This window comes from Passer domesticus, chromosome 1 (assembly GCF_036417665.1).
Source record: "Passer domesticus isolate bPasDom1 chromosome 1, bPasDom1.hap1, whole genome shotgun sequence".
NCBI lineage: Eukaryota > Metazoa > Chordata > Aves > Passeriformes > Passeridae > Passer > Passer domesticus.
The window spans coordinates 159,867,686-159,892,337 of NC_087474.1; the positions used below are offsets into that span (position 1 = coordinate 159,867,686).

The window sequence follows — 24,652 nt, forward strand, 5'->3', positions numbered from 1 at the left end:
GGATGGGATGGGATGGGATGGGATGGGATGGGATGGGATGGGATGGGATGGGATGGGCAGCGCTCCCCTGTTGCTGTGCTCCTGCTCCCATCCTGGCGGATGCTGGGGAGGCGGTGGCAGCTCGCTCCCAGCAAAACGGGATCGAGCTCTCCATGGATCCCAGCAGGAATGCTGCGACAGAGAAAGGGAAGGATTTTGGCGGGGGATGCAGGGTCATTGGTCCAGCCCTGCCAACCCTTCCCTGCCCATCTCTGCCCTCTCTCCCCTCTCACACAGAGCTCTGACCTTCCCGGAGCAGCTTCAGCCCCCGCTGCGGGGGGAGGATGCGCTATCCTGGATTTCCCACCCCGGTTTTTAGGTTTTTTTGGGGTTTTTTTTTTGTTTTCCAGCAGTCAGATTTGGCTGGGGGGAGGGAGGGGAGGGCCAGGCGAAGCGGCGGCTCGGCGTTAATGGGTTCCTTGAGGAGAAGCCGAGGGTAGAGCATCCATCCCCGCAGGTACCTGGAGAGCCATGAGCCATCCTGGGATGAGACAGCGGCGGTGGGCGGGAGTGCGGGGGAGGAGGGGGGAGTGGGAGAGGGGCAGACAAAAGGGATGAGTAGTGTGTGTGTGTGTTTGTGTGCCGGGGGATCTGCCGCACGCTCCTGCCTTTCTTCCACCTGCCTGCCAACAGGCAAGGATGGCAGGATGCCGGGTGAGTTTTCCAGGGGGGTGAAAATGAGACATGGCAGCACCCCCAAGGCACTGCTAAAATAGGGATGCTGTGGGCATGGCTCCCCAAATGTGGAGCCTACTCTGGGGGGGTTACAGCCAGGCTTTCTTCTCTTCTGGAGATGCACCAGGGAGGGGAAAAGAGCCCCTGCAGAGCTGCTTTGCTCTCTGAAGGGATCCTACAATCCTGGAATCCTAGGATTGGGGTTGGAATGAACGTAAAAATAATCCCATTCCAACCCCCTGCCGTGGGAAGGGACACCTTGCTCTAGACCAGGCTGCTCAGAGCAATGTTTGGGGAGTTTGTGATGGAGGGGGAAACCCTAAGGTTTGGAGTTTTATGGCCTGCACAATACACACAGGCAGATCCTTCCTTCCCATCCACTGCTGGTTCTCCAAAATCCTCCAACTTCAATCCTTCAACTCCGCCCCCAGGTTCTGTGAGGGTGACACAATCTCGCCAGGGTACCCCCAGGTTTCTGTCAGTGGTCATGCAGGAATTGTACTGAACATGAAATCTCTACCCAAAGCTCGAGTTTAAGTGGGGATCAGGAGGTGGAGGTCGCATTAAAATCGTGTTTGTCACTTGCATGGAATCATGGAATTGTTACTGCTGGAAAATACCTCTAAGATCACTGGCATAGGTTTTCCCAGATAAGCTGTGGCTGCCCCACCCCTGGAAGTGTCCAAGGCCAGGCTGGACAGGACTTGGAGCAACCTGGGATAGTGGAAGGTGTCCCTGCCCATGGGAGGGGGTGGAACTGGATGATCTTTTAGGTCTCTTCCAACCCAAACCATTCCATGCTCATCAGAGATCAAATTCAATGATCACCAAGTGCAGATATGAACCCAGCACCACCACTGTGTTCACCACTAAACCATGTCCTCAAATCATTAAAAATGAGTCTGGTTTTGTCCAAAATAGACATGTGATAGGGTTTCCTTCCCAGGAATTTTGGGAAACCATGTTCAGAGCACATCTGTTTTAACTGGGACATAAATTGTAATTTCTTCACAGCTGAAGAGCTCTGACCCCCACATCATCAACTACCCAACTTCTGCAAGAGCTTTGCATTTTGGATAACAATAAACATCCATCAGGCCAGACCAAGGTATCAACCTGCCTGTCTTAAATCTTGAAATACACACCCTAGGTTACGCATCCCAGACGTCACAGGAAAGCCAACACCAGAGAATTGTTTAGGTGGGAGAACACCTCTAAGATCATGAAGCCCAACCATTAAACCAGCCCTGCCAATGTCCCCAAGTGACACATCCACACATCTGTTAGATCTCTCCAGGGCTGGGGACCCCATGACTGCCACAGGCATCATGCTCCAGCATCCCCCTCCCTCATTGTGAACATTTGGTCATACAGAACACACAGAGATGCCACCAGGAGTGACCAAGCCTTGCTCTGACCCAGAACTGTTCACCTGAGGCTCAGAGGTCCAGACCAAGAAGGGATCTGGACTCACCACACACAGGCTGAGCACCCCTAAGAGCACCTTATTTTCTTTCTCAGCCCCAAAACCAGAGGGTTTCCCCTCAGGCTGTTTGGTCTGGATGAATTTGTGGTTTTCATTGAAGTCTTGTGGATTTAGGGGAGACCCCTGAGGGTCAAAAAGTGTTTACCCAAGAGCTTCCAGGTAGGGTCCTGCCTGATCTCTGAAAGGACCTCCCACTCCTTAATTTGGTCACTGAATGACCAGCACAGAACTTCATTCCTCCTCTCCTCTCCCCAAGTACTTGTACAAGATTGCCTATGACATTTAGAGCAGCTAAAATTATCTCAATTAAATATCTCCACTGGTTTCCCTTTGTTCTCTTTTCCTTTCTAGCTCTTTCCTTCCAGACAGCTGGAACATGTTCTTTAGACACTCTTTAAAGACAAAAGGGAAAAAATAAAAACCTCCCTACCCCAAACACCCAACAACTAAATCTCATGTAGCTTCAGCTCAGCTTTATTTAGAAACACAGTTGAAATAAATGTTGTGAAGAATATTTTATGTTGCTCCAGGATTCATCCATAGGAGAGAGTGCCCAATAAAGTAATTCCTTTGTGGATTGCAGGTCTGGTGGAGGCGTGGGAGAAAGGGATAAAGGGTTGTGCACTGATTTTTGGGAGATACTTGGTACCATGAGACAAAACTCAGCATTGTTTGCCTCTGTGATATCCCCCCTCTTGCCCACATGTTCATGATGACAACACCTGGCTCTGTGGACTGACCTTTCATCTTTACAAATTCCCTTGCAATCTGTTCTGGGAGCGAAAATTCCTTCCCAGCATGAAATTTGGCAGCTGCCTCATCCCTGTGCCTGAAGCATGAATCACCAGAGTTAAGTAACAAACCCGTTTATACATCAAGACACAATCACTGTCCAAGCAATCATTCTGTGCTTTTCAATGTGAAGCCCATTATTTGTACATTCTGTTTGTATTCATCTTTTCCCCATCCCCTTTTCTTCCATTATTTTTCTTTCCCTGTACCTTCTGGATGCTTTGCAAAACAATGAAAAAACTTCAGAAGGAGGCTGGGATGTTAAGCAGAGGCAGAAAATATCTCCCAGCCCCCAAGAATGGTTGTTTACTATTAATTTTAGGAGTTTCTGGGAAATCTCTCAGGGAACCTCACCAAAGAATGTTTGGCAAGAACAATTGGTTCCCTAATGAGGTTCATGGCCACCTGGTTTGTGTATTAATGTCTTATAAATACATTTACACACCCCTACACACTTTAAAACACCTGTTATTTTTACAAATATTTTCTTGGTGCTGCTCTTCTGTCTTTTTAGCACCTATTTCCTTCCTCTGGCCTACTGACAGTTATTAAATAAACGATTCCCAAATGTGTTTGGTTTATTCTGCTGAAAAGGAGGCTTTGCTGGCTTGAAGTAGCAGCAGGTGATCCATATTGGAAGGAAGATGTGGGTAAGGCACAGGAACTGAGAGTTTGTGGGGGCAGAGCAGGATCTGCCAGCGTTATTAAGGCTGGGGAAAGCAGCAGGACTTGAGCTGAACTGCAGCACTGCAATATTCAGGAACTGGCACAAAAGAAATTTAGGACAAGGCTTGTGTCTCCCAGTGCTTGCTCCAAGACTCTCGGATGAGGTTTCTCCTGCTGCCTGGTCGGCTGTGTCCATGCAGGACACAACCATGGACATGGACATTTATGGTTGTGTTCGAGGGTCTCAGGAGGAGGGAAAAGATGAGAATTTTGACTTTATGTTTTAGAAGGTTGATTAATTATATTATGATATTACATTATATTAAAATACTATACTAAAAAGAATAGAAATAAAGGATCCATCAGAAGGCTGGAAAGGAAAGGAATGGAATGATGACAAAAGCTCGTGACTCTCAGAGAGTCCGACACAGCTGCATCTTTGATTGGTTATTAAGTGGAAACAACTCACATGGATTAATCCAAGTTGCACCTGTTGGTAAACAATGTCCAGACCACATTCCACAGCCATCAAATAGTTATTGTTTATATTTCTTTTTTGAGGTTTCTCAGATAAAATAGGAGAAAAATTCTAGCAAAAGTTTTTCATAAAAATATCAAAGCAACAGACATTGCCCTCTTTTTTCACACAGAGCTCAGGTGCCTTATCAAGTCCAGAAAGTTCTGCCTTGAATACGTTCCCTTGTCTGAAACTATGATTTGGTAAACGTCTGCTTTTCCAAATTTTCTCTTCCACTCTGAGTGAAATGCATCCAAAGTGCTGCCCGTAGAAGCTGTGGCTGTCCATCCCTGGAAGTGTTCAAGGCCAGGATGGACAGGGCTTGGAGAAAGATGGGATAGTAGAAGATCCATGGCAGAGGGATGGGAATGAGGTGACATTTAAGGTCCCTCCCAACCCAAACCATTGGAGGGTTCTAAGATGTCTCAGGTCTCTCACTTTGAGAACTACAAAACACTGAAACATTGGTTTTCTCAGGAAAAAAAAGGGGTTTAAACTTGGGGAGAACTTAAATTCCAGGTCTGGGTTTGATTCTCACTGGGTCTCCCTAGCAGTGAGTTTGTAGGTACTTCACCACAGAGCAGATTGCAAATATTCACCCAGGCCCAGATTATTTCTGCATTCCTCCATCCAAAATCTGTGTTTACAGCACAGGAATACTGCACCTCAGGACAGCAGAGCTGTTATTCATAGCCTGAATTCCTAACATTAAAAAAAATAAAAATGAAAGAACCCCTAGTGCCATCCCCCCTGAATGATGGACTGACAATCTCAGCATCTTTTAGACATCAGACTTCAGGAGGGAGAGGGAATGGCTGTGTGACGGGCAGGGTTTGGCAGCTGGGCTTCATTAACTCTGTTTTTCAAAGCTGCATTTGTGTCTCCAGAATAACAATGATGTTATCCCAGGCCTCATCTTCCATCCCCTCACCTCCACTGTGTTGGGAAGCACCCCAGTGCCCTTTGGGCCATTATCTCTTTCTTTCCCCAACATATTAAACTGCCATCAAAGAGGAGTTTTGCAAATATGGTTTGTTGCTTATTGGAGCCTTACATTTCAGAGGTGCTGCTGCTGCTGCTGCATGTTTTGTACAATTTTATTTTCAAGCAGTCCATTTTCCCCTAATGGGCTCACTTGGGGGTCTGTTCAACCAGAGGGGAAAATGGAGCTGAGCAAACTTCCTGCTGAGAGACCTTTACAAACCTCAAGAGACCTTCCTCAGAAACAGGAGTTCCACGTTCCTAATGAGATCATTTTCATAAAAGTCTGGGGAGAGAGCAGAAAGAGAAAATAGTGACAGCAAAATAGAGATAATCACTAAAAATTATTTTCAAGTAAACCAAGAGCCTTCTTGGTGTAATGAGACAGAAAAATTTCAGGAAGCCTAAAGGAAGAACATTGTTTTTTATGACACATCAGAGCCAAGTCAGGGAGTGAAAAGCAATCACATCCCAACCCTGCAGCTGGATGTCACTCCCCTGGTACAGAGTTCAGGAAAGAGTGGGGAAACACAACAAAATCCCATCAGGGGCAGAGTTTGGTGCCAGGATGTCTGCAGGAAAAACTAACATGGGTGACAAATTCGATGTGCTGGGCTGGGTGAAAAAGGTCACCTCTCTGTGCCTCCTTCTGGGTGATGCCCTTGCCCAAACTAAAAAAGAGTGAATTCCACAAGAGGTGGTGAACCCAGACTGGAACACAGAGCCAGCTTGGCTCTGGACAGGGACAGGGAGGTTGGGATAATTTGGTGGTGACTCTCAGCAAATCATGGAGTCACAGAATGGCTCAGAAATGGGTTGGAAAGGACCTTAAGGATCATCCAGTTCCAACCCTCCTGCCTGGGCAGGGACACCTTCCACTATCCCAGGATGCTCCAAGCCCTGTCCAACTCGTCCTGGAACAATTCCAGGGATGGGGCACCACAGCTTCTCTGGGCAACCTGTGCCAGGGCCTCAGCACTCTCGCGAGAAGAATTTCTTCTTAATCTCTAATCTAAATCTACTCTTCTTCATCTTAGAGCCATTCCCTCTTTTCCTGTCACTCCAGGCCCTTGTAAATTGTCTCTCTTTATTTTTTTGTGGGCCCACATCAGGTACTGGAAGGCCACAATTAGGTCACCCCAGAATCTCCTCTTCTCCAGGCTGAGCATTCCCAATTCTCTCATTTTCTCCTCACAGCAGAGCTGCTCCATCCCTTTCATCACCTTGGTGCCTCTTCTGGACTCCTCCAACACCTCCATGTCCTTCCTGAGCTGGGACCCCAGTGCTGGATGAAACATTCCAGGTGGGATCTCTCCAGTCTGGAGCAGAGAGACAAAATCCCCTTCCTCACTTGCTGCCTGCAGTCCTTTGGACGCAGCCCAGGACAATCGGCTTTCCAATTGGAAATGTAACACTGGATGCAATTCCATAACCTTTGAAAGCTACTTCTGCCTGATGCCAGATGGGTATTTGAGAAAGCACAGGCAGATCGGGCTGGAGTGGTAGGAAAACTGGAAAAAAATGGGAGGAGGGGAAGCAGGGACAGAGGGATGGCCTGTCATCCATTTGTCATGGCCAGCGCCTGAGCCACCCGCGCGGCAGCGGTGATTAAACACTTGGCTGGTGGCATGAGATGACACCTCCAGCACGGCTCTGCACAAGGTGCCAGCAGGGTTTCACAGGCTGACACCACCCTGGTGCCTCCAGAAGCCAGAGCGTGAGGACAAGGAGGTGCCAGAGGAGATGTACAGAACATCCAGCTCAAAACCCAGCCTGCAACGTTTTCTCTGAGTTAGTGGCTAAAAAAGGAAAAACAGCAGGGTGTTATATCACCAGATGCTCTCCTGATCTCCAGAGATTTGTGGCTCAGGGTGTGCATGAACCATAGCAGGAAGTTCCTTATTTTTATGCTCTTTGCAGAGTTGGGTTTTTTTTTCCCCTCCATAAATCTTCCTGGTCATCTTCTAAACATTTTATGGTTTGGGAATCTATAATAGCAGAGATTTGCACACATAACCAGACACTGTGTAAGGAAATTTCTTCTTTTTTCTTTGTTCCAAGCTTGGCACTCACTCTTTTCCAATGATAACCTTTAGTTCCTGCATCAGAAGAATCAATAAGCCACCAACTCCTAATGATTCCTCTCTAGATCCTAAAATACCATTTCTTTCTCTAGGTCCTGTAATACCCTTCCCATTACTCTTTCTTTTTGTTGATTGGATAAACAAGGTTTACATGGCATTTCCCTGTGCAGAAGGCACTTTATTAAGGGCTTTTTTTCACATCCTTCATGGGATGAAGGCACCAAAAAACACCCCAAAGAATAATCAAGATGTGAAAGACACAACAGGTTTTTTTCAGGGGGAATGGCACAGGGGAGAGAGGACAACAGGATCCCAATATTTCACTCCTCCTTCCACTTCCTTCTCTCCCCATGGAGCTCCAGCCCTGAGGTGTGAACTGAGCTGTAAAAACAGCTTTAATTTCTTCCTCTTCAATAAGGAAAAGTCTGATCTTCCAACTTCTTCCATGTGACTCGTCAAACTGGCACCACAAGTCTGACTTCTGATGACTTTGCCCACAGACTTTCAGTTCTGATGTTTCACCAGCTGAAAAACCCAAGTTCCCAGTGAGTCAGCTGCTCAAACTTCTAATTTAACTTAAATGTAGCACTTCCATCAAGGCTTGTACTTTATCAGATCCTTCACTTCATCCTTTGCACCAACACTGCTGAGCATTTGCAAAGCAGTTCAGCTCAGCTTTCCACAGGAATTCTGTACCCAGCTGAAGCTTCAAGCTAGGAAGAGTGGGCTGTCAAATACCACAGTTTCCATGTTGGGATCATTTCTTCCTGTCTGAGGAAAGCTGGTGGGAAGCCACTTTCCTTGACAAGGAAAAAGCTGCTGAAGCAAAAGTGGGACAGCTGGAAAGGCAGAGGCAAGTCCAAGTCCAAGGCATCCACATCTTCCCTTTCCTAGGGAGAACCTGCAGATGGATCCTTGTCACCCACTGAGAGACATCAGGACAGGGATGATGGCAGCTCTGTGGAGTGACAGATTAGTTCAGCCTCTGAGAAAACTCTGGAGCCTCCAACTTCAAAAGGATGTGGAGTGAATCCAAAGGAGGCCATTGAGTTCCAAGGGCTGCAGCTCCTCTGCTCTGGAGATAGGCTGGGAGAGCTGGGAACATCCAGCCTGGAGAAGGGAAGGCTCCAGGGAGACCTCAGAGCGCCTTCCAGTGCCTGAAGGGGCTCCAGGAGATCTGGAGACAGACTTTGGACAAGGGATGGAGGGACAGGACACAGGGAATGGCTTTAAATTAACAGAGGATAGGACTGGACTGAATATTAGGAAGAAATTCTTCCCTGTGAGGGTGGTGAGGCCCTGGCTCAGGTTTCCCAGAGAAGCTTCCCCATCCCTGGAAGTATCCAAGACAGGTTGGATAAGGCTTGGAGCAGCTTGGGGTAGCAGAATGTGTCCAGGCCCATGGCAGGAGGTAGAACTGGTCCTTTCAAATCCTTTCTATCCCAGACTATTCCAAGTTTCCATGAAGACCAGCTTGGCCAGGTGCTACCACTGCAGATGTGGCTGTAAAAATAATTCTAGTCATGAGTATTATCCACCACAGGCATTCCCATTTGAAGAACTTTGATAATTGTTGACCTTTCTGGGGTCAGATAATTGATGTTTGGGCCAGGTGTTTATATATCAAAAAGGGTCAAGTGTCCACTGAGCCAGTTTAAGTGGCAGAAGTTTAAGTGGCAGAAGTCTGAAATCTCATCATGTTCCAACAGGTTTTGGGAAAATCTGAGCCTCAGCAGGGCTGAAGTAGCTCAGCTGGGAGAGCGTTAGACTGAAGATCTAAAGGTCCCTGGTTCAATCCCGGGCTTCAGCACAGTTTTCCTGCACTTTTGTGTGCCCAGGGCTGGGCTCTGCACTACAGGAGAGACCTGGATATCCAGAACAGAGTCCAGCAGGACTGGGAGGGGACAGGAGCATCTCTGCTGAGGGGAAAGGAGGAGAAACTGGGCTCAGTGGCCTTGAGACCACTGAGACATATTCCCAAGTGACCCGGAGGTGGTGCTGGACAAGGGGCTGTAGGTCCTGCTTGAGCTGGGCTTTGGAGCAGGGACTTCCATGAAGTCCCCACTCAACCAGTCTGAGCTTGTGAAAGAGAGACAGGGGTTTACAATTCCAGTCTTTTACCAAAAAATCATGATACAAAGGGATTTTTATTCCTTGCATTGCCTGTTCCCAATCCTGGGGCATGGACTGCCCTGAGAAGAAGCAGAAAGGTTGATCCACCTTTGGTGTATGGCCAAGCATGGAATCAAAACTGGGTTTGGGAAAATAGGACAAAACCCTTATCCATGAAAGTGATTTTAGCATCAATCACAACTGGCCTTGAAGCAACCCCTCTCCCTGAAATTTGTATTTGTGCAGACCAAAGGGTTCCAGTGTATTTACCTGTTGTTTTTAGGGAAACAAAGCTTGATATCAGGGCTGAAGTAGCTCAGCTGGGAGAGCGTTAGACTGAAGATCTAAAGGTCCCTGGTTCAATCCCGGGCTTCAGCACAGTTTTCCTGCACTTTTGTGTGCCCAGGGCTGGGCTCTGCACTACAGCAGAGACCTGGACATCCAGGACAGAGTCAAGCCCAGGGCCAGCAGGACTGGGAGGGGACAGGAGCATCTCTGCTGAGGGGAAAGGAGGAGAAACTGGGCCCAGTGGCCTTGAGAGAGTGTGGAGTTCCCTTCTTAGACATATTCCCAAGTGACCCGGAGGTGGTGCTGGACAAGGGGCTGTAGGTCCTGCTTGAGCAGGGATTTGGACCTCAACCAGTCTGAGCCTGTGAAAGAGAGACAGGGTTTACAATGCCAGTATTTTAGCAAAAATCATGATATAAAGGGGTTTTTGTTCCTTCTACTGCCTGTTCCCAGCCCTGTGGCATGGACTGCCCTGAGAAGAAGCAGAAAGGTTGATCCACCTTTGGTGTATGGCCAAGCATGGAATCAAAACTGGGTTTGGGAAAATAGGACAAAACCCTTATCCATGAAAGTGATTTTAGCATCAATCACAACTGGCCTTGAAGCAACCCTTCTCCCTAAAATTTGTATTTGTGCAGGCCAAAGGGTTCCAGTGTGTTTACCTGTTGTTTACAGGGAAACAAAGCTTGGTATCTGGGCTGAAGTAGCTCAGCTGGGAGAGCATTAGACTGAAGATCTAAAGGTCCCTGGTTCAATCCCGGGCTTCAGCAGAGTTTTAGGAGTTGGAATCAATGATGCATCCCTGGCAGTGTCCAGGAAATGACTGGACAATGGCACTCAGTCCTCTTGCTTGGTTGATGGGTCAAAGCTTGGATTCTATCTTGGAAACCTTCTGCAATCATAATGGCTCTATGATTTTATCCTTGTAGGTCCTTCCAGCTCAGGGTACTCTGTGATTCTCTGATGAAGTTTTCAACTCTTTCCTGACCATTTCCTATTTTTACCTTGACTCTTTTCAAATGATGGTGCTCAATGTGCAGACGCCCCACCAAACTGAGTAACTCTGCTTTGTGTTTGCTGCTTTGTCCTTTTCTTATTCCTGTTCCATGGAGCCCTTCAGACCAACACCAGAGACAGGACACGAAATGCCAGCTGTCCAAAAAGACAAGTGAGAAGCAGCAAACCCTTGACCTTCTCAAGATCAACCCCAATGCCCATCCAATCTCTTCTTCATAGCAGGACAGGGACTTCCCCCCCCCCCCTTTTCCTTCTGTTGATGCTCTAAAAGCTGTGGAAATCAGGCTGTCTGACATCCAGAAATTCCAGAAAATGCTTCCCTGACCAGGATGTATTTAAAATAACTTTTCTATAACCAAAAAAAGAAACATCATCACCTGCTTAAGCCTCGAAGAGATACCAGGGGTCCTGCTGGGCAAATGCCTCTGCCAAGAGCCACCACCCAAACAGAGCACCTCAATTTCAACACCCCAAAACAACACCACAAATACAACACCTCAAAATGCAACACCTCAATTGCTACACCACAAACACAGCACCACAAATAAAACACCACAAACACAACACCTCAAATTCTACACCACAAACACAACACCACAAATGCAGCAGCTGCTCACCCACGCTGGACCTTTGCAGACCTGATGCCCTCAGGTGGGATCATCTGGCTCAGGGATGCACCAGCTGGAAATTAGCCTTTACTCCAGCTGTCTTTGCCTGGATCTAAATTAGGCAGGAGCCTTCTGGTCCCCAAATTGGATCAAAGTAGGTCAGAACTCCCTGCATGGTCCACGTGTGGGATTAAATTATATCAAATTTTGTGTGCGTCTTGGGCCTCGTTTTGTTATGAAAGCAGAGCTGAGGTGTTATGAACATCCCAAATATTGCCCTCAGGTTTGAGAACAGTTCACACACCATGGCTGTGCTGAGGGGCTCTGACCTCATTAACCCCCTGGAGAAAGGCAGCCCTGAGCCCGAAGGAGAGAGGCAAATCCCATAGCAGAGACACCGACTTGATGGTGACCCAAATAGCTTAAATGTGACAATCTGTGTGCTCCCAGACAATGCCCAGACACAGTTCCCTGCATAGCAGGAGCCAGGAGCAATTCCCAGGCAGTGGTTTGGACATAATAGGTCTATTTTGGAAGAAATGCTGAGAGATGTGATTGCTCAGACTGGGGGAGGGAAGGTTTGGAGACCTCAGAGCCCCTTCCAGTGCCTGAAGGGGCTCCAGGAGAGATGGAGAAGGACTGAGGACAAGGGATGGAGTGACAGAACACAGGGAATGGCTTCCCACTGCCAGCAGGCAGGGTTAGATGGGATATTGGGAAGAAATTTTCCCATGTGGTGGTGGTGGTGGTAAGATTCTGGCACCTATTTCCCAGAGAATCTGTGGCTGCCCCGTCCCTGGAAATGTTTGGTCAAGCTGGATGAGCAACGTGAACAGCTTGATCTAGAGGAAGGTGTTGGTGGAGGGGGTTGGAACCGCAGGATTTTACAGTCCCTCCCAACCCAAGCCATTCCATGAATCTGTGATTCTATGAATTCTGCTGGAGTAGAGAGGGGAAGAAGTTTTAGCCATGCCAGATGGGTTTAGTCTCAACAAACAGGGCAGACCAGTTCCATTTCCTTTGGCCACTGTCACAGGGCACCCGTTCCCAATCCTCACCAGGTCTCTGCTCTCAGCCAGCACCAGGGGATGCCCAGCCAGAGCTGGCACCTCTGTGGAGGTGACAGTGACATCTGGGCTTGTTGGCCTCGAACATGGGGGTAGCTCCAATGAAACCACTTTCAAGCCTGACCCACAGTGGTGGGAAGGCAAAGGAAAGGTCCCCACTGGTTCAGAAAAAGGTTCCTACAGTTCCAGAAATCCCAGAGACCACAACGCAGCTCTGAGAGGAGATGAGAGAAATTTTTTTTCCCCTCCTTCTCCTGACAACTCAGTCCCCTCCTGGCTGAACCAGCTTTGACTCAAACCTCAGCGCCAGAAGTTGCCAGGTTTCCCTGGGTTTGGCTCAGAGAAGGGTTAAAACCTGCCCGTGCTCCCGGGGAGGCTGCGAGGGAAGGAGCGGGATGGATGAATAACCGCGGTGGGCGGCAGGAGCGCGGGGGTGGCTGCCCTGCCAGCACCTTCTGCAGCCCCCTCGCTCTCAGCTCCCTCCTCTCACCCCCGCTCAGGCCCCTCCAGAGCCCCCACACCGATCAATCAGCACACGGCAGATCCCAAAATCCATCTTTCCCCGAGTATCTGCTCCAACCCGCAGCTCTCCCCCACGAACGGCTCTGCCGGTGCCCTTCAGCTTTGATTCTCTGCCTTTTATTCTGGTGATTTCTGCCTCTTTTTCGTAATGCTTTCAGTCCTGGTTTGCTTCTGGACAATCCTCGTGAACTTCCCTCTCTACCTCTGCTGCCAAGAGCTCGGGCAGGGATCGATCCGCACGCAGGGATCGATCCCCGCACACCCGCCCCGACCTCACAGCTCCGGAGCTGCGTCTCTCTGCTGGGGAGAGGAGAGCCTGAGTGGAAATAGGCAGATAAAGGCAGATAAATACATGGGAAACCCTCAGCAGGAGGTTAAAGTCTTTTACTCCAGAAGGAAGGAAAAAGAATGAAAGAGAGGAAGAAAGAGAGAAAGAGAGAGAGAGAGAACGAGAAAAAGAAACAGAGAGAAAGAGAGAAAGAGAAAAAGAGAAAGAGAGGGAGAGAAAGAAAGAGAGAAAGAAAAGAAAGAAAGAGAGAAAGAGAGAAAGAGAGAAAGAGAGAAAGAAAGAAAGAAAGAAAGAAAGAAAGAAAGAAAGAAAGAAAGAAAGAAAGAAAGAAAGAAAGAAAGAAAGAAAGAAAGAGAGAAAGAGAGAAAGAGAAAGAAAGAAAGAAAGAAAGAAAGAAAGAAAGAAAGAAAGAAAGAAAGAAAGAAAGAAAGAAAGAAAGAAAGAGAAAGAAAGAAAGAAAGAAAGAAAGAAAGAAAGAAAGAAAGAAAGAAAGAAAGAAAGAAAGAAAGAAAGAGAGAAAGAAAGAAAGAAAGAGAAAGAGAGAGAGAAAGAGAGAAAGAAAGAAAGAAAGAAAGAAAGAAAGAAAGAAAGAAAGAAAGAAAGAAAGAAACCAGGAAATTTGGATTTTGCTGATTGTTTTTGTGACAGTTTGCATTCCCACAGAGTGATTTTGTTTTTTCTTTCTTTTTCATTGAATCATAGAATGGTTTGGGTCAAAGCGATCATAAATATCACATAATTCCAGCCCCCTTTCCACAGTCAGGGGCACCTTCCACTCGACTACGTTGCTCAGAGCTATTTTAATATATGGGTTAATTGCATGTCTACCTTGTCCCTTGTTCTGCCAGTGGCTGGCACAAGGAAAAGGCAATTTCCTTACCCATGCCTCAGTTTCACCCCCCTGAAAACTGGGCAAAGTTCTCCAGAATCCTGGAGATGGGATGTGCCAGAGGGATCTCACTGTGGCAGCACACGCAGACAAGAAAAGACACTGCCAGCCCTGCAGGTTAATTTTCAAAATTACATGGCAGCTACAAGATGAGGGAGAAGAGAGGATTATTATTTGCACGCCTTGGGAGCAATAATCCTGAGATTACTGCTGCAGGCACAAAGACATTAAGGGAGCTCTTGGAGCTGTGCTGGGAACACAGGAGGGAACTCCCACTTTTGGGGGATGCAGCCCACTCCTGCTCACATCAGGAGAAGGATCCAGCAGTGGGAGGCAGGAGCTCTTATCCAGAACCTCTGAGAGCAGGTTAAGCTCAGCTTTGCCCTCTCTCATCCCCTCTGAGCAGCTCAGGTTGGCCCCCAACGTTTTGGTGGCTGAAGGCTGAGTTGAGGTCTGAGGCACCAAAAATTCTGAATCATTCCAGAAGGGTCCTGGGAATACCAAGAATTTTCCTGCTAAGGAGAAGTTTTGCCCCAGGGAGCCTCAGGAAGAATTCCATGACCTAGGAGATGACCCTGCACCATCCAGAGGGGAGTCCAGCTGCTCCCAAGAGCTCAACTTTTCCAAAATCTGAGTTTACAGCTGTAAATCCATCCCTTCCTGCCTTTAGCAGTGGGAGTTCTCTGGATCTCTGGGAAAGCACAGGGTCTTAATTCAGCTGTGAAGGTGATGTTTCAGGTGGCTTACACAGAGCAAATGTGATCTGGAGCTCCTCTGCTCTGGAGCCATGCTGGGAGAGCTGGGAATGTCCAGCCTGGAGAATAGAAGGATCCAGGGAGACCTCAGAGCCCCTTCCAATGCCTGAGGGGGATCCAGGAAAGCTGGAGAGGGAGTTGGGACAAGGGATGGAGGGACAGGACACAGGGAATGGGTTTAAATTGACAGAGGGAAAGGCTGGATTGGATATTGGGAAGAAATTCTTCCCTGTGAGGGTGGTGAGGCCCTGGCACAGGTCGCCTGGAGAAGCTGTGGCTGCCCCTGGATCCCTGGAAGTGTCCAAGGCCAGGTTGGATGGGGCTTGGAGCAACCTGGGATAGTGGAAGGTGTCCCTGCCCATGGCAGGGAGGTGGAACTGGATGAGGTCCCTTCCAACCCAAATCATTCCAGGATTCTATGATTTATTCTATGTGGGCATCAGAATGGTTCTTTCACTCAGGTTGTCCAACAAAACCCACCAAAAAATTGAGTTAGGATTTCTGTCACTGTCTAAACTCTGTCTTAAATGGGGTGTGGACATGTGCCAGGAAAAAAAATCCCCTGAAAATACCTAAAATTAAAAAAAAAAACAAACCAAAACAACCAACCAAAGAGACAAAAAAAGACCAAAAAAACACAAAACACCAAAACAACAACAAAAAAAAAAAAAAAAAAAACCACCAGGGAAGATGAACATTCAAAGGCAGCAACTATCCAGGACTTGCTCCGAATACCAAACACTAAAACTGGAGAATAAAAAAAGTACTTTTTGGACCCAGCTCACAGGTAATAAAGTAAACAGACAGTCAAAATACCTTTAAAGGGTCTTGGCTTTACCATGTGTGGCTGATTAATTAAATACTATTTAGGTCATTAATGGGGCTGTTAACTTTTTGGGGTTTTGGGTTCTCCTTTCTCTTAGGTTTGAACAGCAAACCCTAATTTTATTTGTGACTGTGGGCTGCAAGTGGAGGAAAAGGAGAGAACATGAAGCATTGCTCTTTCCAAGGGGAAGTAGCCTATTTAAATATGCAAATTGTGCTCAGAAAAGCAGAGAGAAACAGGATTGTGGAGCTTCCTGCTGTCGCCTATTAGATATGGAGATTTTTTTATTCCCCTGCCCAGGGTGGGAGAGTAAAAACTCTTCTGGCAGCTTCTGGGAGCATCCAGGAGGTGACAACTTGGGGAGAGTTTGAAATTCCATGCAGAAAGGTGGGTGGATTGCAGTTTGGTTCCTAGCAAGTATCTACAGCACTGAAAACATCCTTGGCAAAACTCGGCAAATTCGGGAAAGTATTTAATGTAAAAAATATGAGGATCCAGTAGAGAAGTGATTTTAATTACTCTACAGCATGTAAAGCTTTAAACTACACTTAGATCAGCTTTTTAACCTCCTCCTTGACTTATCCACGTGAGTTGGAAACTTTTCTTTTGCTTTGGAAATTCAAATTTGCCTTCTAATCCCTCATTCCAAGCAATTGGAAGTGTTCAGGAGAAAGCTTGACCTGCTGATTTGGTATTTTGTTGACATGGGGGAAAAAAATAGCAGATTTGGGTACACTTCAAATCCTAGACAAGCAGCAAAAGGATAAAATTATGAATTAAAAGACAGCAGGAGGAAATTAAAAAACGAGCTATATCCCTGTCCATGGTCAGAAGATGCTGGGCAGATTCCCATCCCCCAGGAATTTCAGTGGAGTTGATTCCACATTCCCATTTCTTTCACCCTGACACGGGGAAACTCCTCGAGTCATTTCTCATCAGAGCCTCTGCCTCCGGTATTTTCATGCCAGCCTGGTTCCGTGGGTGATGCTCTGCTCCAGTTTTCAAGCAGAAGTTCTCACAAATTGATGGAGGAGGCTTTGGCACCTCCACAGGAGGAGCGAGAGAAGGAGAATTTTAAGGAGGAGGAGGAGGAGAAGTGAAATGGGCTTTGGAAAGCCATAAAATCTGCACAGAAAACGGCAGCAGCTTTTTTGTTCCTTGGGCTGAGCTTCGCCAGCTGCTGGTTTGAAGTCATTAAAGATCCTGAAGGGTGGCCATGGGTGTGCTGAGGGAAGCTGCATTTGGAGCCACCTGAAAGCTTCCAAAAGTGGAGTTCAGACTTTGCCTCAGCTCCAGATTTACCCTGCAAGCTCCCTACTCTTGCAGCCAACCCTTTAAATAAAAACCAAGAGCAGATGTACATAAAATCAGGAGTAGAAGGCTTGAAAATGCACCGAGGCCCCCTTTTTTTTCTCAGCCCAAGGATTTCTAGCTCTTAAGGTCTCAGATCATCACCTCTAACTTTAAACTTGGAGCTGAAGTTTCTAAGTTGAGCTGCTTTTCTTTTTCTTCTCTTTTTTTTTTTTCTTTCCAGTTTTTCAATATAGACAGTAGATGAAAAACTCAGTACCTTTGCAATTTTAGTTCTTCTCTGGGGACAAACCTGTTAGCTCAGGGTTTGGAGAGGGAGGTCAGATTTCCCTGAAAAATAGAATAACACCTATCAGCTACCCCTGATAAATTTAGGGTAAAGGTGAGGGACCTACACAGAACCTCAGCCAAAGTTTATGGATGGCCTGTGATCATCCATCAAAATGTGTGGATAGCTCTGGATATTTCACAAAATCACAGAATATTTTGAGTTGGCAGGGACTCACAAGGATCCAACCCTTCAGTGAATGGCCTGTACAGGGATTGTTGCCTCAGGTCTTCTTAGTGTCTGCCTTGGAAGGGGCAATATAAAAAATAGAAATAATGTAGAAAATAGAAATAATAGGGAAAATATTTTTCCTGTAAAGGTTCCTACTTTGGAAACACAGTGACACAAGAGATGCTGGAGCTTGAGGCAAGGACCTTACTAAAGATGACTTTACAGAGGAGCAGAACCTGACAGCAAGAAGAAATATGTCCAGAAATATGATTTATCAGCTTGTGCACATGCTGATGGAGAATCCAAGTGACTTGATGGGGCTCTGAGTGAGCTGGTCAAGTGGAAGTTGCCCCTGCCCATGGAGTGTTGGATCTGGATGTTCTTTAAGTTGTTTTCTAATCCAAACTCTGATTCTGTGATTGTATGAATCAGGGGCCAGAGTGACCTTTGAGAGCCTCAGCTCAGGTGAGGGAAGTGACCAAGACTTCCCACATGGGTCAGATATCTTCTCTTGGAGGAGATGGAATATAAACTATTAAAAGAAAAAAAAAAAAGAGTGAGAAATTAGACAGAAGATGTCAGGAGAAGGAGCCAAGACCCCACAAACACCTGCAAATGTGCCTGCAGCCATCTGCAGCACAGATAAATCTGTAGCACTGAGGAATTTGTCCCATTCCAGGGCTGGCAGCTGTCAAGATAAATTGTTAAAAGTCAGTCTCACACACTGCAGAAAATTAAACAGCGTTTGAAAATGTGAGAGAGAGACTTCCAGAGGAATATGCAAGAGATTCCTTAATCCAAATGAGGCAAACTTTGTGACTACACTGATAAAGATGTTAGGACACCTCTTTGAACCCTTTGTCCCCCTCACCTGCCCACCTTTCCTGCTCCCAGATCAGGTTCAATCCAGAAAGCTCCTCTCAGAATGAAGCCATGGCATTTCACAGGATCCTCCTCTCTCACCTCCTCCAGGGAGAGCTTGTTTTCCCTTCCAGGTGAACTTTTCCCTCCCCGCTCCCCCTGGCAGGTGGGCGGGAGGCACAGACAGAGCACGGCAGGGCTCTGGAATGTGTTACGAGTTATTCCCACTCCTTGTTTGAAGGGTTCTGCTGGGTTTGACGGGTTCTGCTGTCACTCCCAGGAGACACCAGATCCCTCCCGTGTCCATCATTCCTGGAATTTTACTGTAGGGAATAGGATAGGGATAGGCTGAAAAATTATATTACTGACCTTTTTCCCTCTCTGCCATGGCTTTTTGTGAAATTGGGTGCTTTGAATCATGGAGTTATTTAGGTTGGAAAAGACCTCTAGATCACTGAGTCCAACCATCAGTGCAGCACTGCCAAGGTCACCACTAAACCATGTCCCCAAGTGCCACATCCTCATGGCTTTTAAATGCCTTCAGGGATGGGGACTCCACCACTGTTCTGGGCTGCCTGTGCCAGCACTTGACAACCCTTAGAGAGACATTTTTCCTGATATCCAACTTAATTCTTCCCCTTGATGCAACTTGAGGCCGTTATCCCATTCTTCCTTACCTGGGAGAAGAGACCAATCCCCACCTGCCTCCATCCTCCTGTCACAGTGATTGTGGAGAGAAGGTCCCTCCTGAGCCTCCCTTTCTCCAGGCTGAGCCCCTTTCCCAGCTCCCTCAGCTGCTCCTGGTGCTCCAGACCCTTTCCCATCTCCATTCCCTTCTCTGGACATCTCCAACCCCTCGATGTCTTTCTTATCATGAGGAACCCAGAACTGAACCCAGGATTTGAGGTGCTAAGTACAGGGGGATGACCACTGCCTTGGTCCTGCTGGCCACACTATTCCTGATATAATGATTTAATAATGATTAAAACTTTCTAATGATGAAACTTTCCAGTGAGTCCGTATATCACTGGGATTTGAGGAAATGGGGGTCTTCGTGTGAATACAGGAATGGAACAAAGAGGGCTTTCAATCAACTCAAATTGCTGGAGATTGATTTAGGGGTATCTTTTTCTTCTCCCTTCTTCTATGTGATGGCCACTTCTCTTGCCAAAATGTGCCACAACCGGAAGCAGAGCCCATGAATCAAAAGTTATCAAAATGATCAAGAAAGTGTTTTAACGCTTTTAGACAAAAATCTTCACAACCAGAGTTATCAATTTAATAACCAGGGTTATTAAGCATGGTAGAATTAAGGCAACCAATGTCTGAACACTTCTTGTTTTGGCAGCTGGGAGAACCAAAATAAAGATTGAACCACAGCTCCCCATGTCAGAGTTTGGGGCTACAGCCTCAAAATTAAAGGGTAATACAATTTCAAATGTAGGTTAAACCCCTGGCTCAGTTTTCACAAAAAAAAAAAAAAAAAAAAAAAAAAAATTAAAAGAAACCAAAAAAAAATCCACACTTTAAGAGTGGAAGGAGAATGGGGAAGAGAAGGATTTGATTCATCACACCTTCTTCATCCATTTTGTTATGTGTAATGAGACCTGAGCGTCCTCAGAGGGATCAGCCACAGTGGCAAGAGAGAGAGTTGTGCAGCAAAATGAGCATTAGGGATGGGAAGGTGGTTCCAGCAACCACATGGCAAAACCCTTTTCCTACAAGTCCCTACAAGCCTTTTCTGGTATCTGTTGTTCTTTCTGGAGGACAGGAAAGAGCTCATTGGGAGCTGCCCTGTATTGACCGGTATGAGCCTCGGAATTTTCATTTCCTTAACCAGTTCATGCCCCTTCCTTACAATCCTGACCTCTGGCTCTACCACAAATTCCCCATCCTTGTCCTTACAACCTGCAGATCCACATCATCAACATTCAACCTGGTTAACCTTTGCCACGATAGGCAAAATATTCCAAGTTTTTCTCATCTCCAGCAGCCTCTCCGTTTCCAGAGGAATCCCAAAGTTTTTCCTGGCCATTTGAAATGTTCTGTGTCAAAGGTGACCCAGGACTCTCAATCACCTGCTTTCCCACACGGTTTCCTCGTTATTTACCTCATCTTGCAGTGTTCTGAGACAATCTGTCCTCTCCTTTCTAATCACTCCCTCCTCCCCATTTCCGCCCCACTTGGAGGTGAATCCACCTGAAAGTCCCAGGAGTTTCTCAGGAACAGCCTGCCAAGCACAGCTCTGTGACGCCGGTGCTGGCATTGTGAGGGCTGTGTTTTCCTGGATAGCATGACTGTTCCTAATTCTTGCAAATAAAAGGAATTAGAGAAGCAGAGGACTCGAGAGGTGTATGAGTAATCCAGCATCATCCCTGGGGACACGTGCTGGGATAACACATAAAAACAAGCTGGGAACGCAGAGTACTTTCACCTGCAAGCTGGCTCTTCCCATTCTTCAGGAAGGGAAGTGTCAGTGCTGCAGAGAGGGAAACTGAGGCACAGGGATTGGCAGAGATTCAGCTGGTTTAATGGGGAGCCTAAGGCAAGGCTTTTATCTGTTTGGGTTGCAGCTGCCTGAATTTCGCATTAAAGCTCAATTTATTTGCATAAGAGGAAGACAAGATTGTGAACTCCATCCTGGGGAAGCTGTGTGAGGAGCAGCTGAGGGCATTTGGTTTGTTCAGCTGGAGAAGAGGAGAATGAGGGGAGACCTCATCACAGTCTAAAACTTCCTTCTGAGAGGAAGAGGAGGGGTGGACACTGATCTCTGCTCTGGTGACAGTGACAGAATGCGAGGGAATGGCCTGAAGTTGTGTCAGGGGAGGTTTAGGCTGGATATCAGGGAAAAGTTCTTCCCCCAGAGGGTGGCTGGGCACTGGAACAGCTCCCCAGGGCAGTGGTCTCAGAACCAGCACGACAGAGCTGAAGGAGTGTTTGGACAACACTCTTGGGCACAAGGTGAGATTGTTTGAGTCTCCTGTGCAGGGCCAGGAGTTGGACTGGACAATTCTTGGGGGTCTGTTCCAACTCAGGCTATTCTGTGATTCTGTAGTTCTGTGATTACCTGTGACTCTGTGACCCAGAGCAGTTTCATGTTCCAGGGCATTTGGACCTCTCCATGTTTATCCCCAACTTAGCTCTTCCTCACCTCACCACTCCCACCCTCATTAACACTCAACACCCCAATGAAGCCTCTCCTATTTTTTGCAGCCAGAGGAGCAAATATTATCTTTACCTCTTCTGTGGCTTGCCCTGGGGTCTGGTTTGAGGCCCATCTGACTGAGGACAAGCACCAAAATCATCCCAGCACCCAAGGACAGCGCAGTGCGCGGAGCTGGGATCTGTTCCACCCGCCGACTTCCCCACCTCCAAAGTCTGCAGCTCAGGCAAGGGGAAGGAACATTCCATAGAAGGGAAGCAATCTCTGCCAGGCGCTGCAGAAATGGGACACAGATGGTGCCTGAAATGAGAGCGGAAGTTTATTTGGGGGCTCTGGGTATGACGTTGCACTGCAGATCCTTCAGCAGATGACAGGCACCGGGATTTCAGAGCGGGTGAGGAGTTCACTTTGAAGGAGTCTCTTTATGCAAGTTTGACTCAAAAAAAGGAAAAAAAATTAAAAAGAAAGAGAGGAGAACTTTATCTTGATCATATTTTAAGAGTAGGAGTGTTTAAATTTGCTTTTATTCATGTGTAGGTCTAGTTCTTCTGACACCCTAATCTTGGTCCCAGCTCTTTGTTGGCTGGTTGGTCAGCCAGGATGATTGTGCAGATTGGCCAGGTGGACACTGCTGATGGAAAAACCTGAGGATGACATTGGCCTGGCTTTTGCCTGCCCTACACATAAAAATTTTTCTTTGTCCTCTGCTTGCTGAAGAGTTGGAGGAGATTTCTGGTCATCTTCTAGTGCAACCCTCTGCTCCAGCAGGGCCACCCAGGGCCAGTGACCCAGGGCCATAGCTAGGTGACATTTTAAAATTTCTCAGGATGGAAACTCCACAGCCTCTCAAGGCAACCAATCCCTCTCATCCTCTCATGATAACAAAGAGGCTCCAGTCCTTTCATTATGTTCAGCTGGGGCTGTTCAGCCTCGAGAGGCGACACAGCTCAAGAGGGACCTCATCCCTGTCTGTCCTTGTCTGCAGGGAGGGCTCTGAACAGGGCCCAGGCTCTGCTCCGGGGGGCCCAGAAATGGCACAAGAGGCACAGGCAGGAACTGATCCCAGGAAATTCCACCTGGACATGAGGCAGAACTTCTTCCCTGTGCAGTGACAAAGCCCTGAACAGAAACAAGAGAGGGTGGGAGCCTCCCTCCCTGGAGATATTCCAGAACCCTCTGGACACTATCCTGTGCCCTGTGCTGTGGGAAGGCCCTGCTTGAGCAGGGAGGTGGCATCAGATGACTCCACTGTGGTCCCTTCCAGCCTGACCCATTCTGTGATTCTGTGATCACCTTCCTGGCTCTTGGCTGGATCTCTCCTGGATGTCCAGGTCTCTCCTGTAGTGCAGAGCCCAGCCCTGGGCACACAAAAGTGCAGGAAAACTGTGCTGAAGCCCGGGATTGAACCAGGGACCTTTAGATCTTCAGTCTAACGCTCTCCCAGCTGAGCTACTTCAGCTCTGCTGAGGCCCAGATTTTCCCAAAACCTGTTGGAATGCGATGATCTTTTAGCCTTTTCAAGCAGCCTTTGGTTGATTTTATCTTGGGAATCAAAGAATTGTTTCGGGGAACAGGATAGAGACAGACAGGGATCAGAAGTAATGGCTCAAGACACATGGAAGTGTTCAAGGCCAGTTTGGATGGGGCTTGGAGCAACATGGGACAGTGCAGTGTCCCTGCCCGTGCCAGGGGATTGGAAAGGGATGATCTTTAAGGCCCTTCGCAACCTGAAACATTCTGGCATTCTGTGATAAAACACAGCTAAATCTGGAATTAAACAGCAGCCCTAATCTGGGAACCAGCCAGGAGCAGTAGCATTGAACAGAATTTCCTGACACCTTTTCACAGAGCCCACAGAAGATCTGGAATTATCCATGGAGCCTGGCTCATCTTTTCACATCAATCTGTCTCTCTCCACCTAAGGAACGGGAGCCAGGCATCTTCATATGGGAGATGTTTGCCCAGCCCACCAGCTTATCCTGCAAATTATTCGCTCCCAGGACAATCTCCCATCTTTCACCAGCTTCAAATTCACATCTTCCCAAAATACATATGTGGAATGCGCAGCAAGTTTTCCATGTCTGTTAAAAATCTGGTAGTGAAAGGTGTCAGGAATATATTTAATCTGGGTTTGAATGTTCAGCTTGACAGCAGCTGATATTTCCTCACTGACATTTATTAGATAACAGTTCTTGATATCTCGGGCTCCCAAACTAGGCTACAGAATCTTTTAAAATATCCAGACAACAGGATCATTCCCCAAGTGGGTTTTCTTTCTCCAAAAACACTTCTAGCAGTGGATCCCAGTGGTGATCCAACCCACAGTCACTGAGGAACTGGTCATGGGTGGCTGGGGTCTCAGCATCTTTGTGCTTGACAGGTGGAGAATTTTTGGACACATGAGCTACAGAATTTCTGCTTCTTGACTTACAAATGGTGTCCTATATGTGACCTAAAACATTCCAGATCCAGCTTTCAAAATCTATGTGGTGCCAAAAAAAAAAAAATGGTGCACGTAATAAATCCAGGGTGTGGCTAAAGACCACAGCCAACAGAAAACATAACCCCAAAAACAATTCCCGAAACCAATTCCATTTTGTGTCTGGTAGAGCTGCTGATATGAGAGGGATTTACACTGTTGTCCAGGAATTAATTGGAGCCATGGGAGGGTAATTAGGCCTCAGCCCTGAAGTGGGAATGAGCCACCCTTGTTGTGTCTCCCTCATCTCCACCAGGACCTCAGCATCCACAAGAAGAAGGAAGCTGGGCATTGACCCAAGTAAGTTTTTCCTATTGTCCATGAAAGAGGATGAAGAAAAACTGTTGCATTGTGTTCTCTTCAAGGTCATCCCCAAACCAAGGCTGTGTGTTCAGAGCAGGGCTGGTTATTTTTATCTGCAGAAGGTTTTTAAAGGAGCAATTTCTTGAGCTCAGTGACTGTGGATCTTACAAGTACATCTTGGATCAGATTTTAGGAACAGAACACTCTTCTTGGTATTTTTTCCACACTTGGATGCTGTAGGAAAGTGAGAATTGCACAGCCAGATGATTCCTTAGCTGATTATTTTGGAGTCTATCCTAAGTGTTTACTCACATGTAAAGCTTTGCTTTGAAGAGTTTTTAATGTCTGGAGTGTGGACTTGCTCCAGGCTTAATTTTTCTTCAAAGATTCTGTCTTTGAAAGCAAATCAAAACAGACCAATGC

General features: G+C 47.1%; 1 long non-coding RNA gene and 4 other non-coding genes across 8 annotated transcripts in view; 4 read left to right on the forward strand and 1 right to left on the reverse strand.

The window, feature by feature from the left end:
• LOC135286203 (uncharacterized) overlaps window positions 1-24,652 on the forward strand; it is a 53,492-nt gene continuing 28,840 nt past the window's right edge. The window contains exons 1-2 of one of the 4 annotated variants that reach the window (XR_010350661.1): window positions 1-496; window positions 6,354-6,459. This is a non-coding gene — a long non-coding RNA (uncharacterized LOC135286203). The remainder of the gene's footprint in view (window positions 497-6,353; window positions 6,460-24,652) is intronic. The other 3 variants (XR_010350659.1, XR_010350658.1, XR_010350663.1) reach the window with 3 other exon arrangements.
• TRNAF-GAA (transfer RNA phenylalanine (anticodon GAA)) lies at window positions 8,978-9,050 on the forward strand. The gene has a single exon. It is a non-coding gene; the product is annotated as a tRNA-Phe (tRNA).
• On the forward strand, window positions 9,658-9,730 carry TRNAF-GAA (transfer RNA phenylalanine (anticodon GAA)). Its single transcript has one exon. It is a non-coding gene; the product is annotated as a tRNA-Phe (tRNA).
• On the forward strand, window positions 10,338-10,410 carry TRNAF-GAA (transfer RNA phenylalanine (anticodon GAA)). Its single transcript has one exon. It is a non-coding gene; the product is annotated as a tRNA-Phe (tRNA).
• On the reverse strand, window positions 22,834-22,906 carry TRNAF-GAA (transfer RNA phenylalanine (anticodon GAA)). Its single transcript has one exon. It is a non-coding gene; the product is annotated as a tRNA-Phe (tRNA).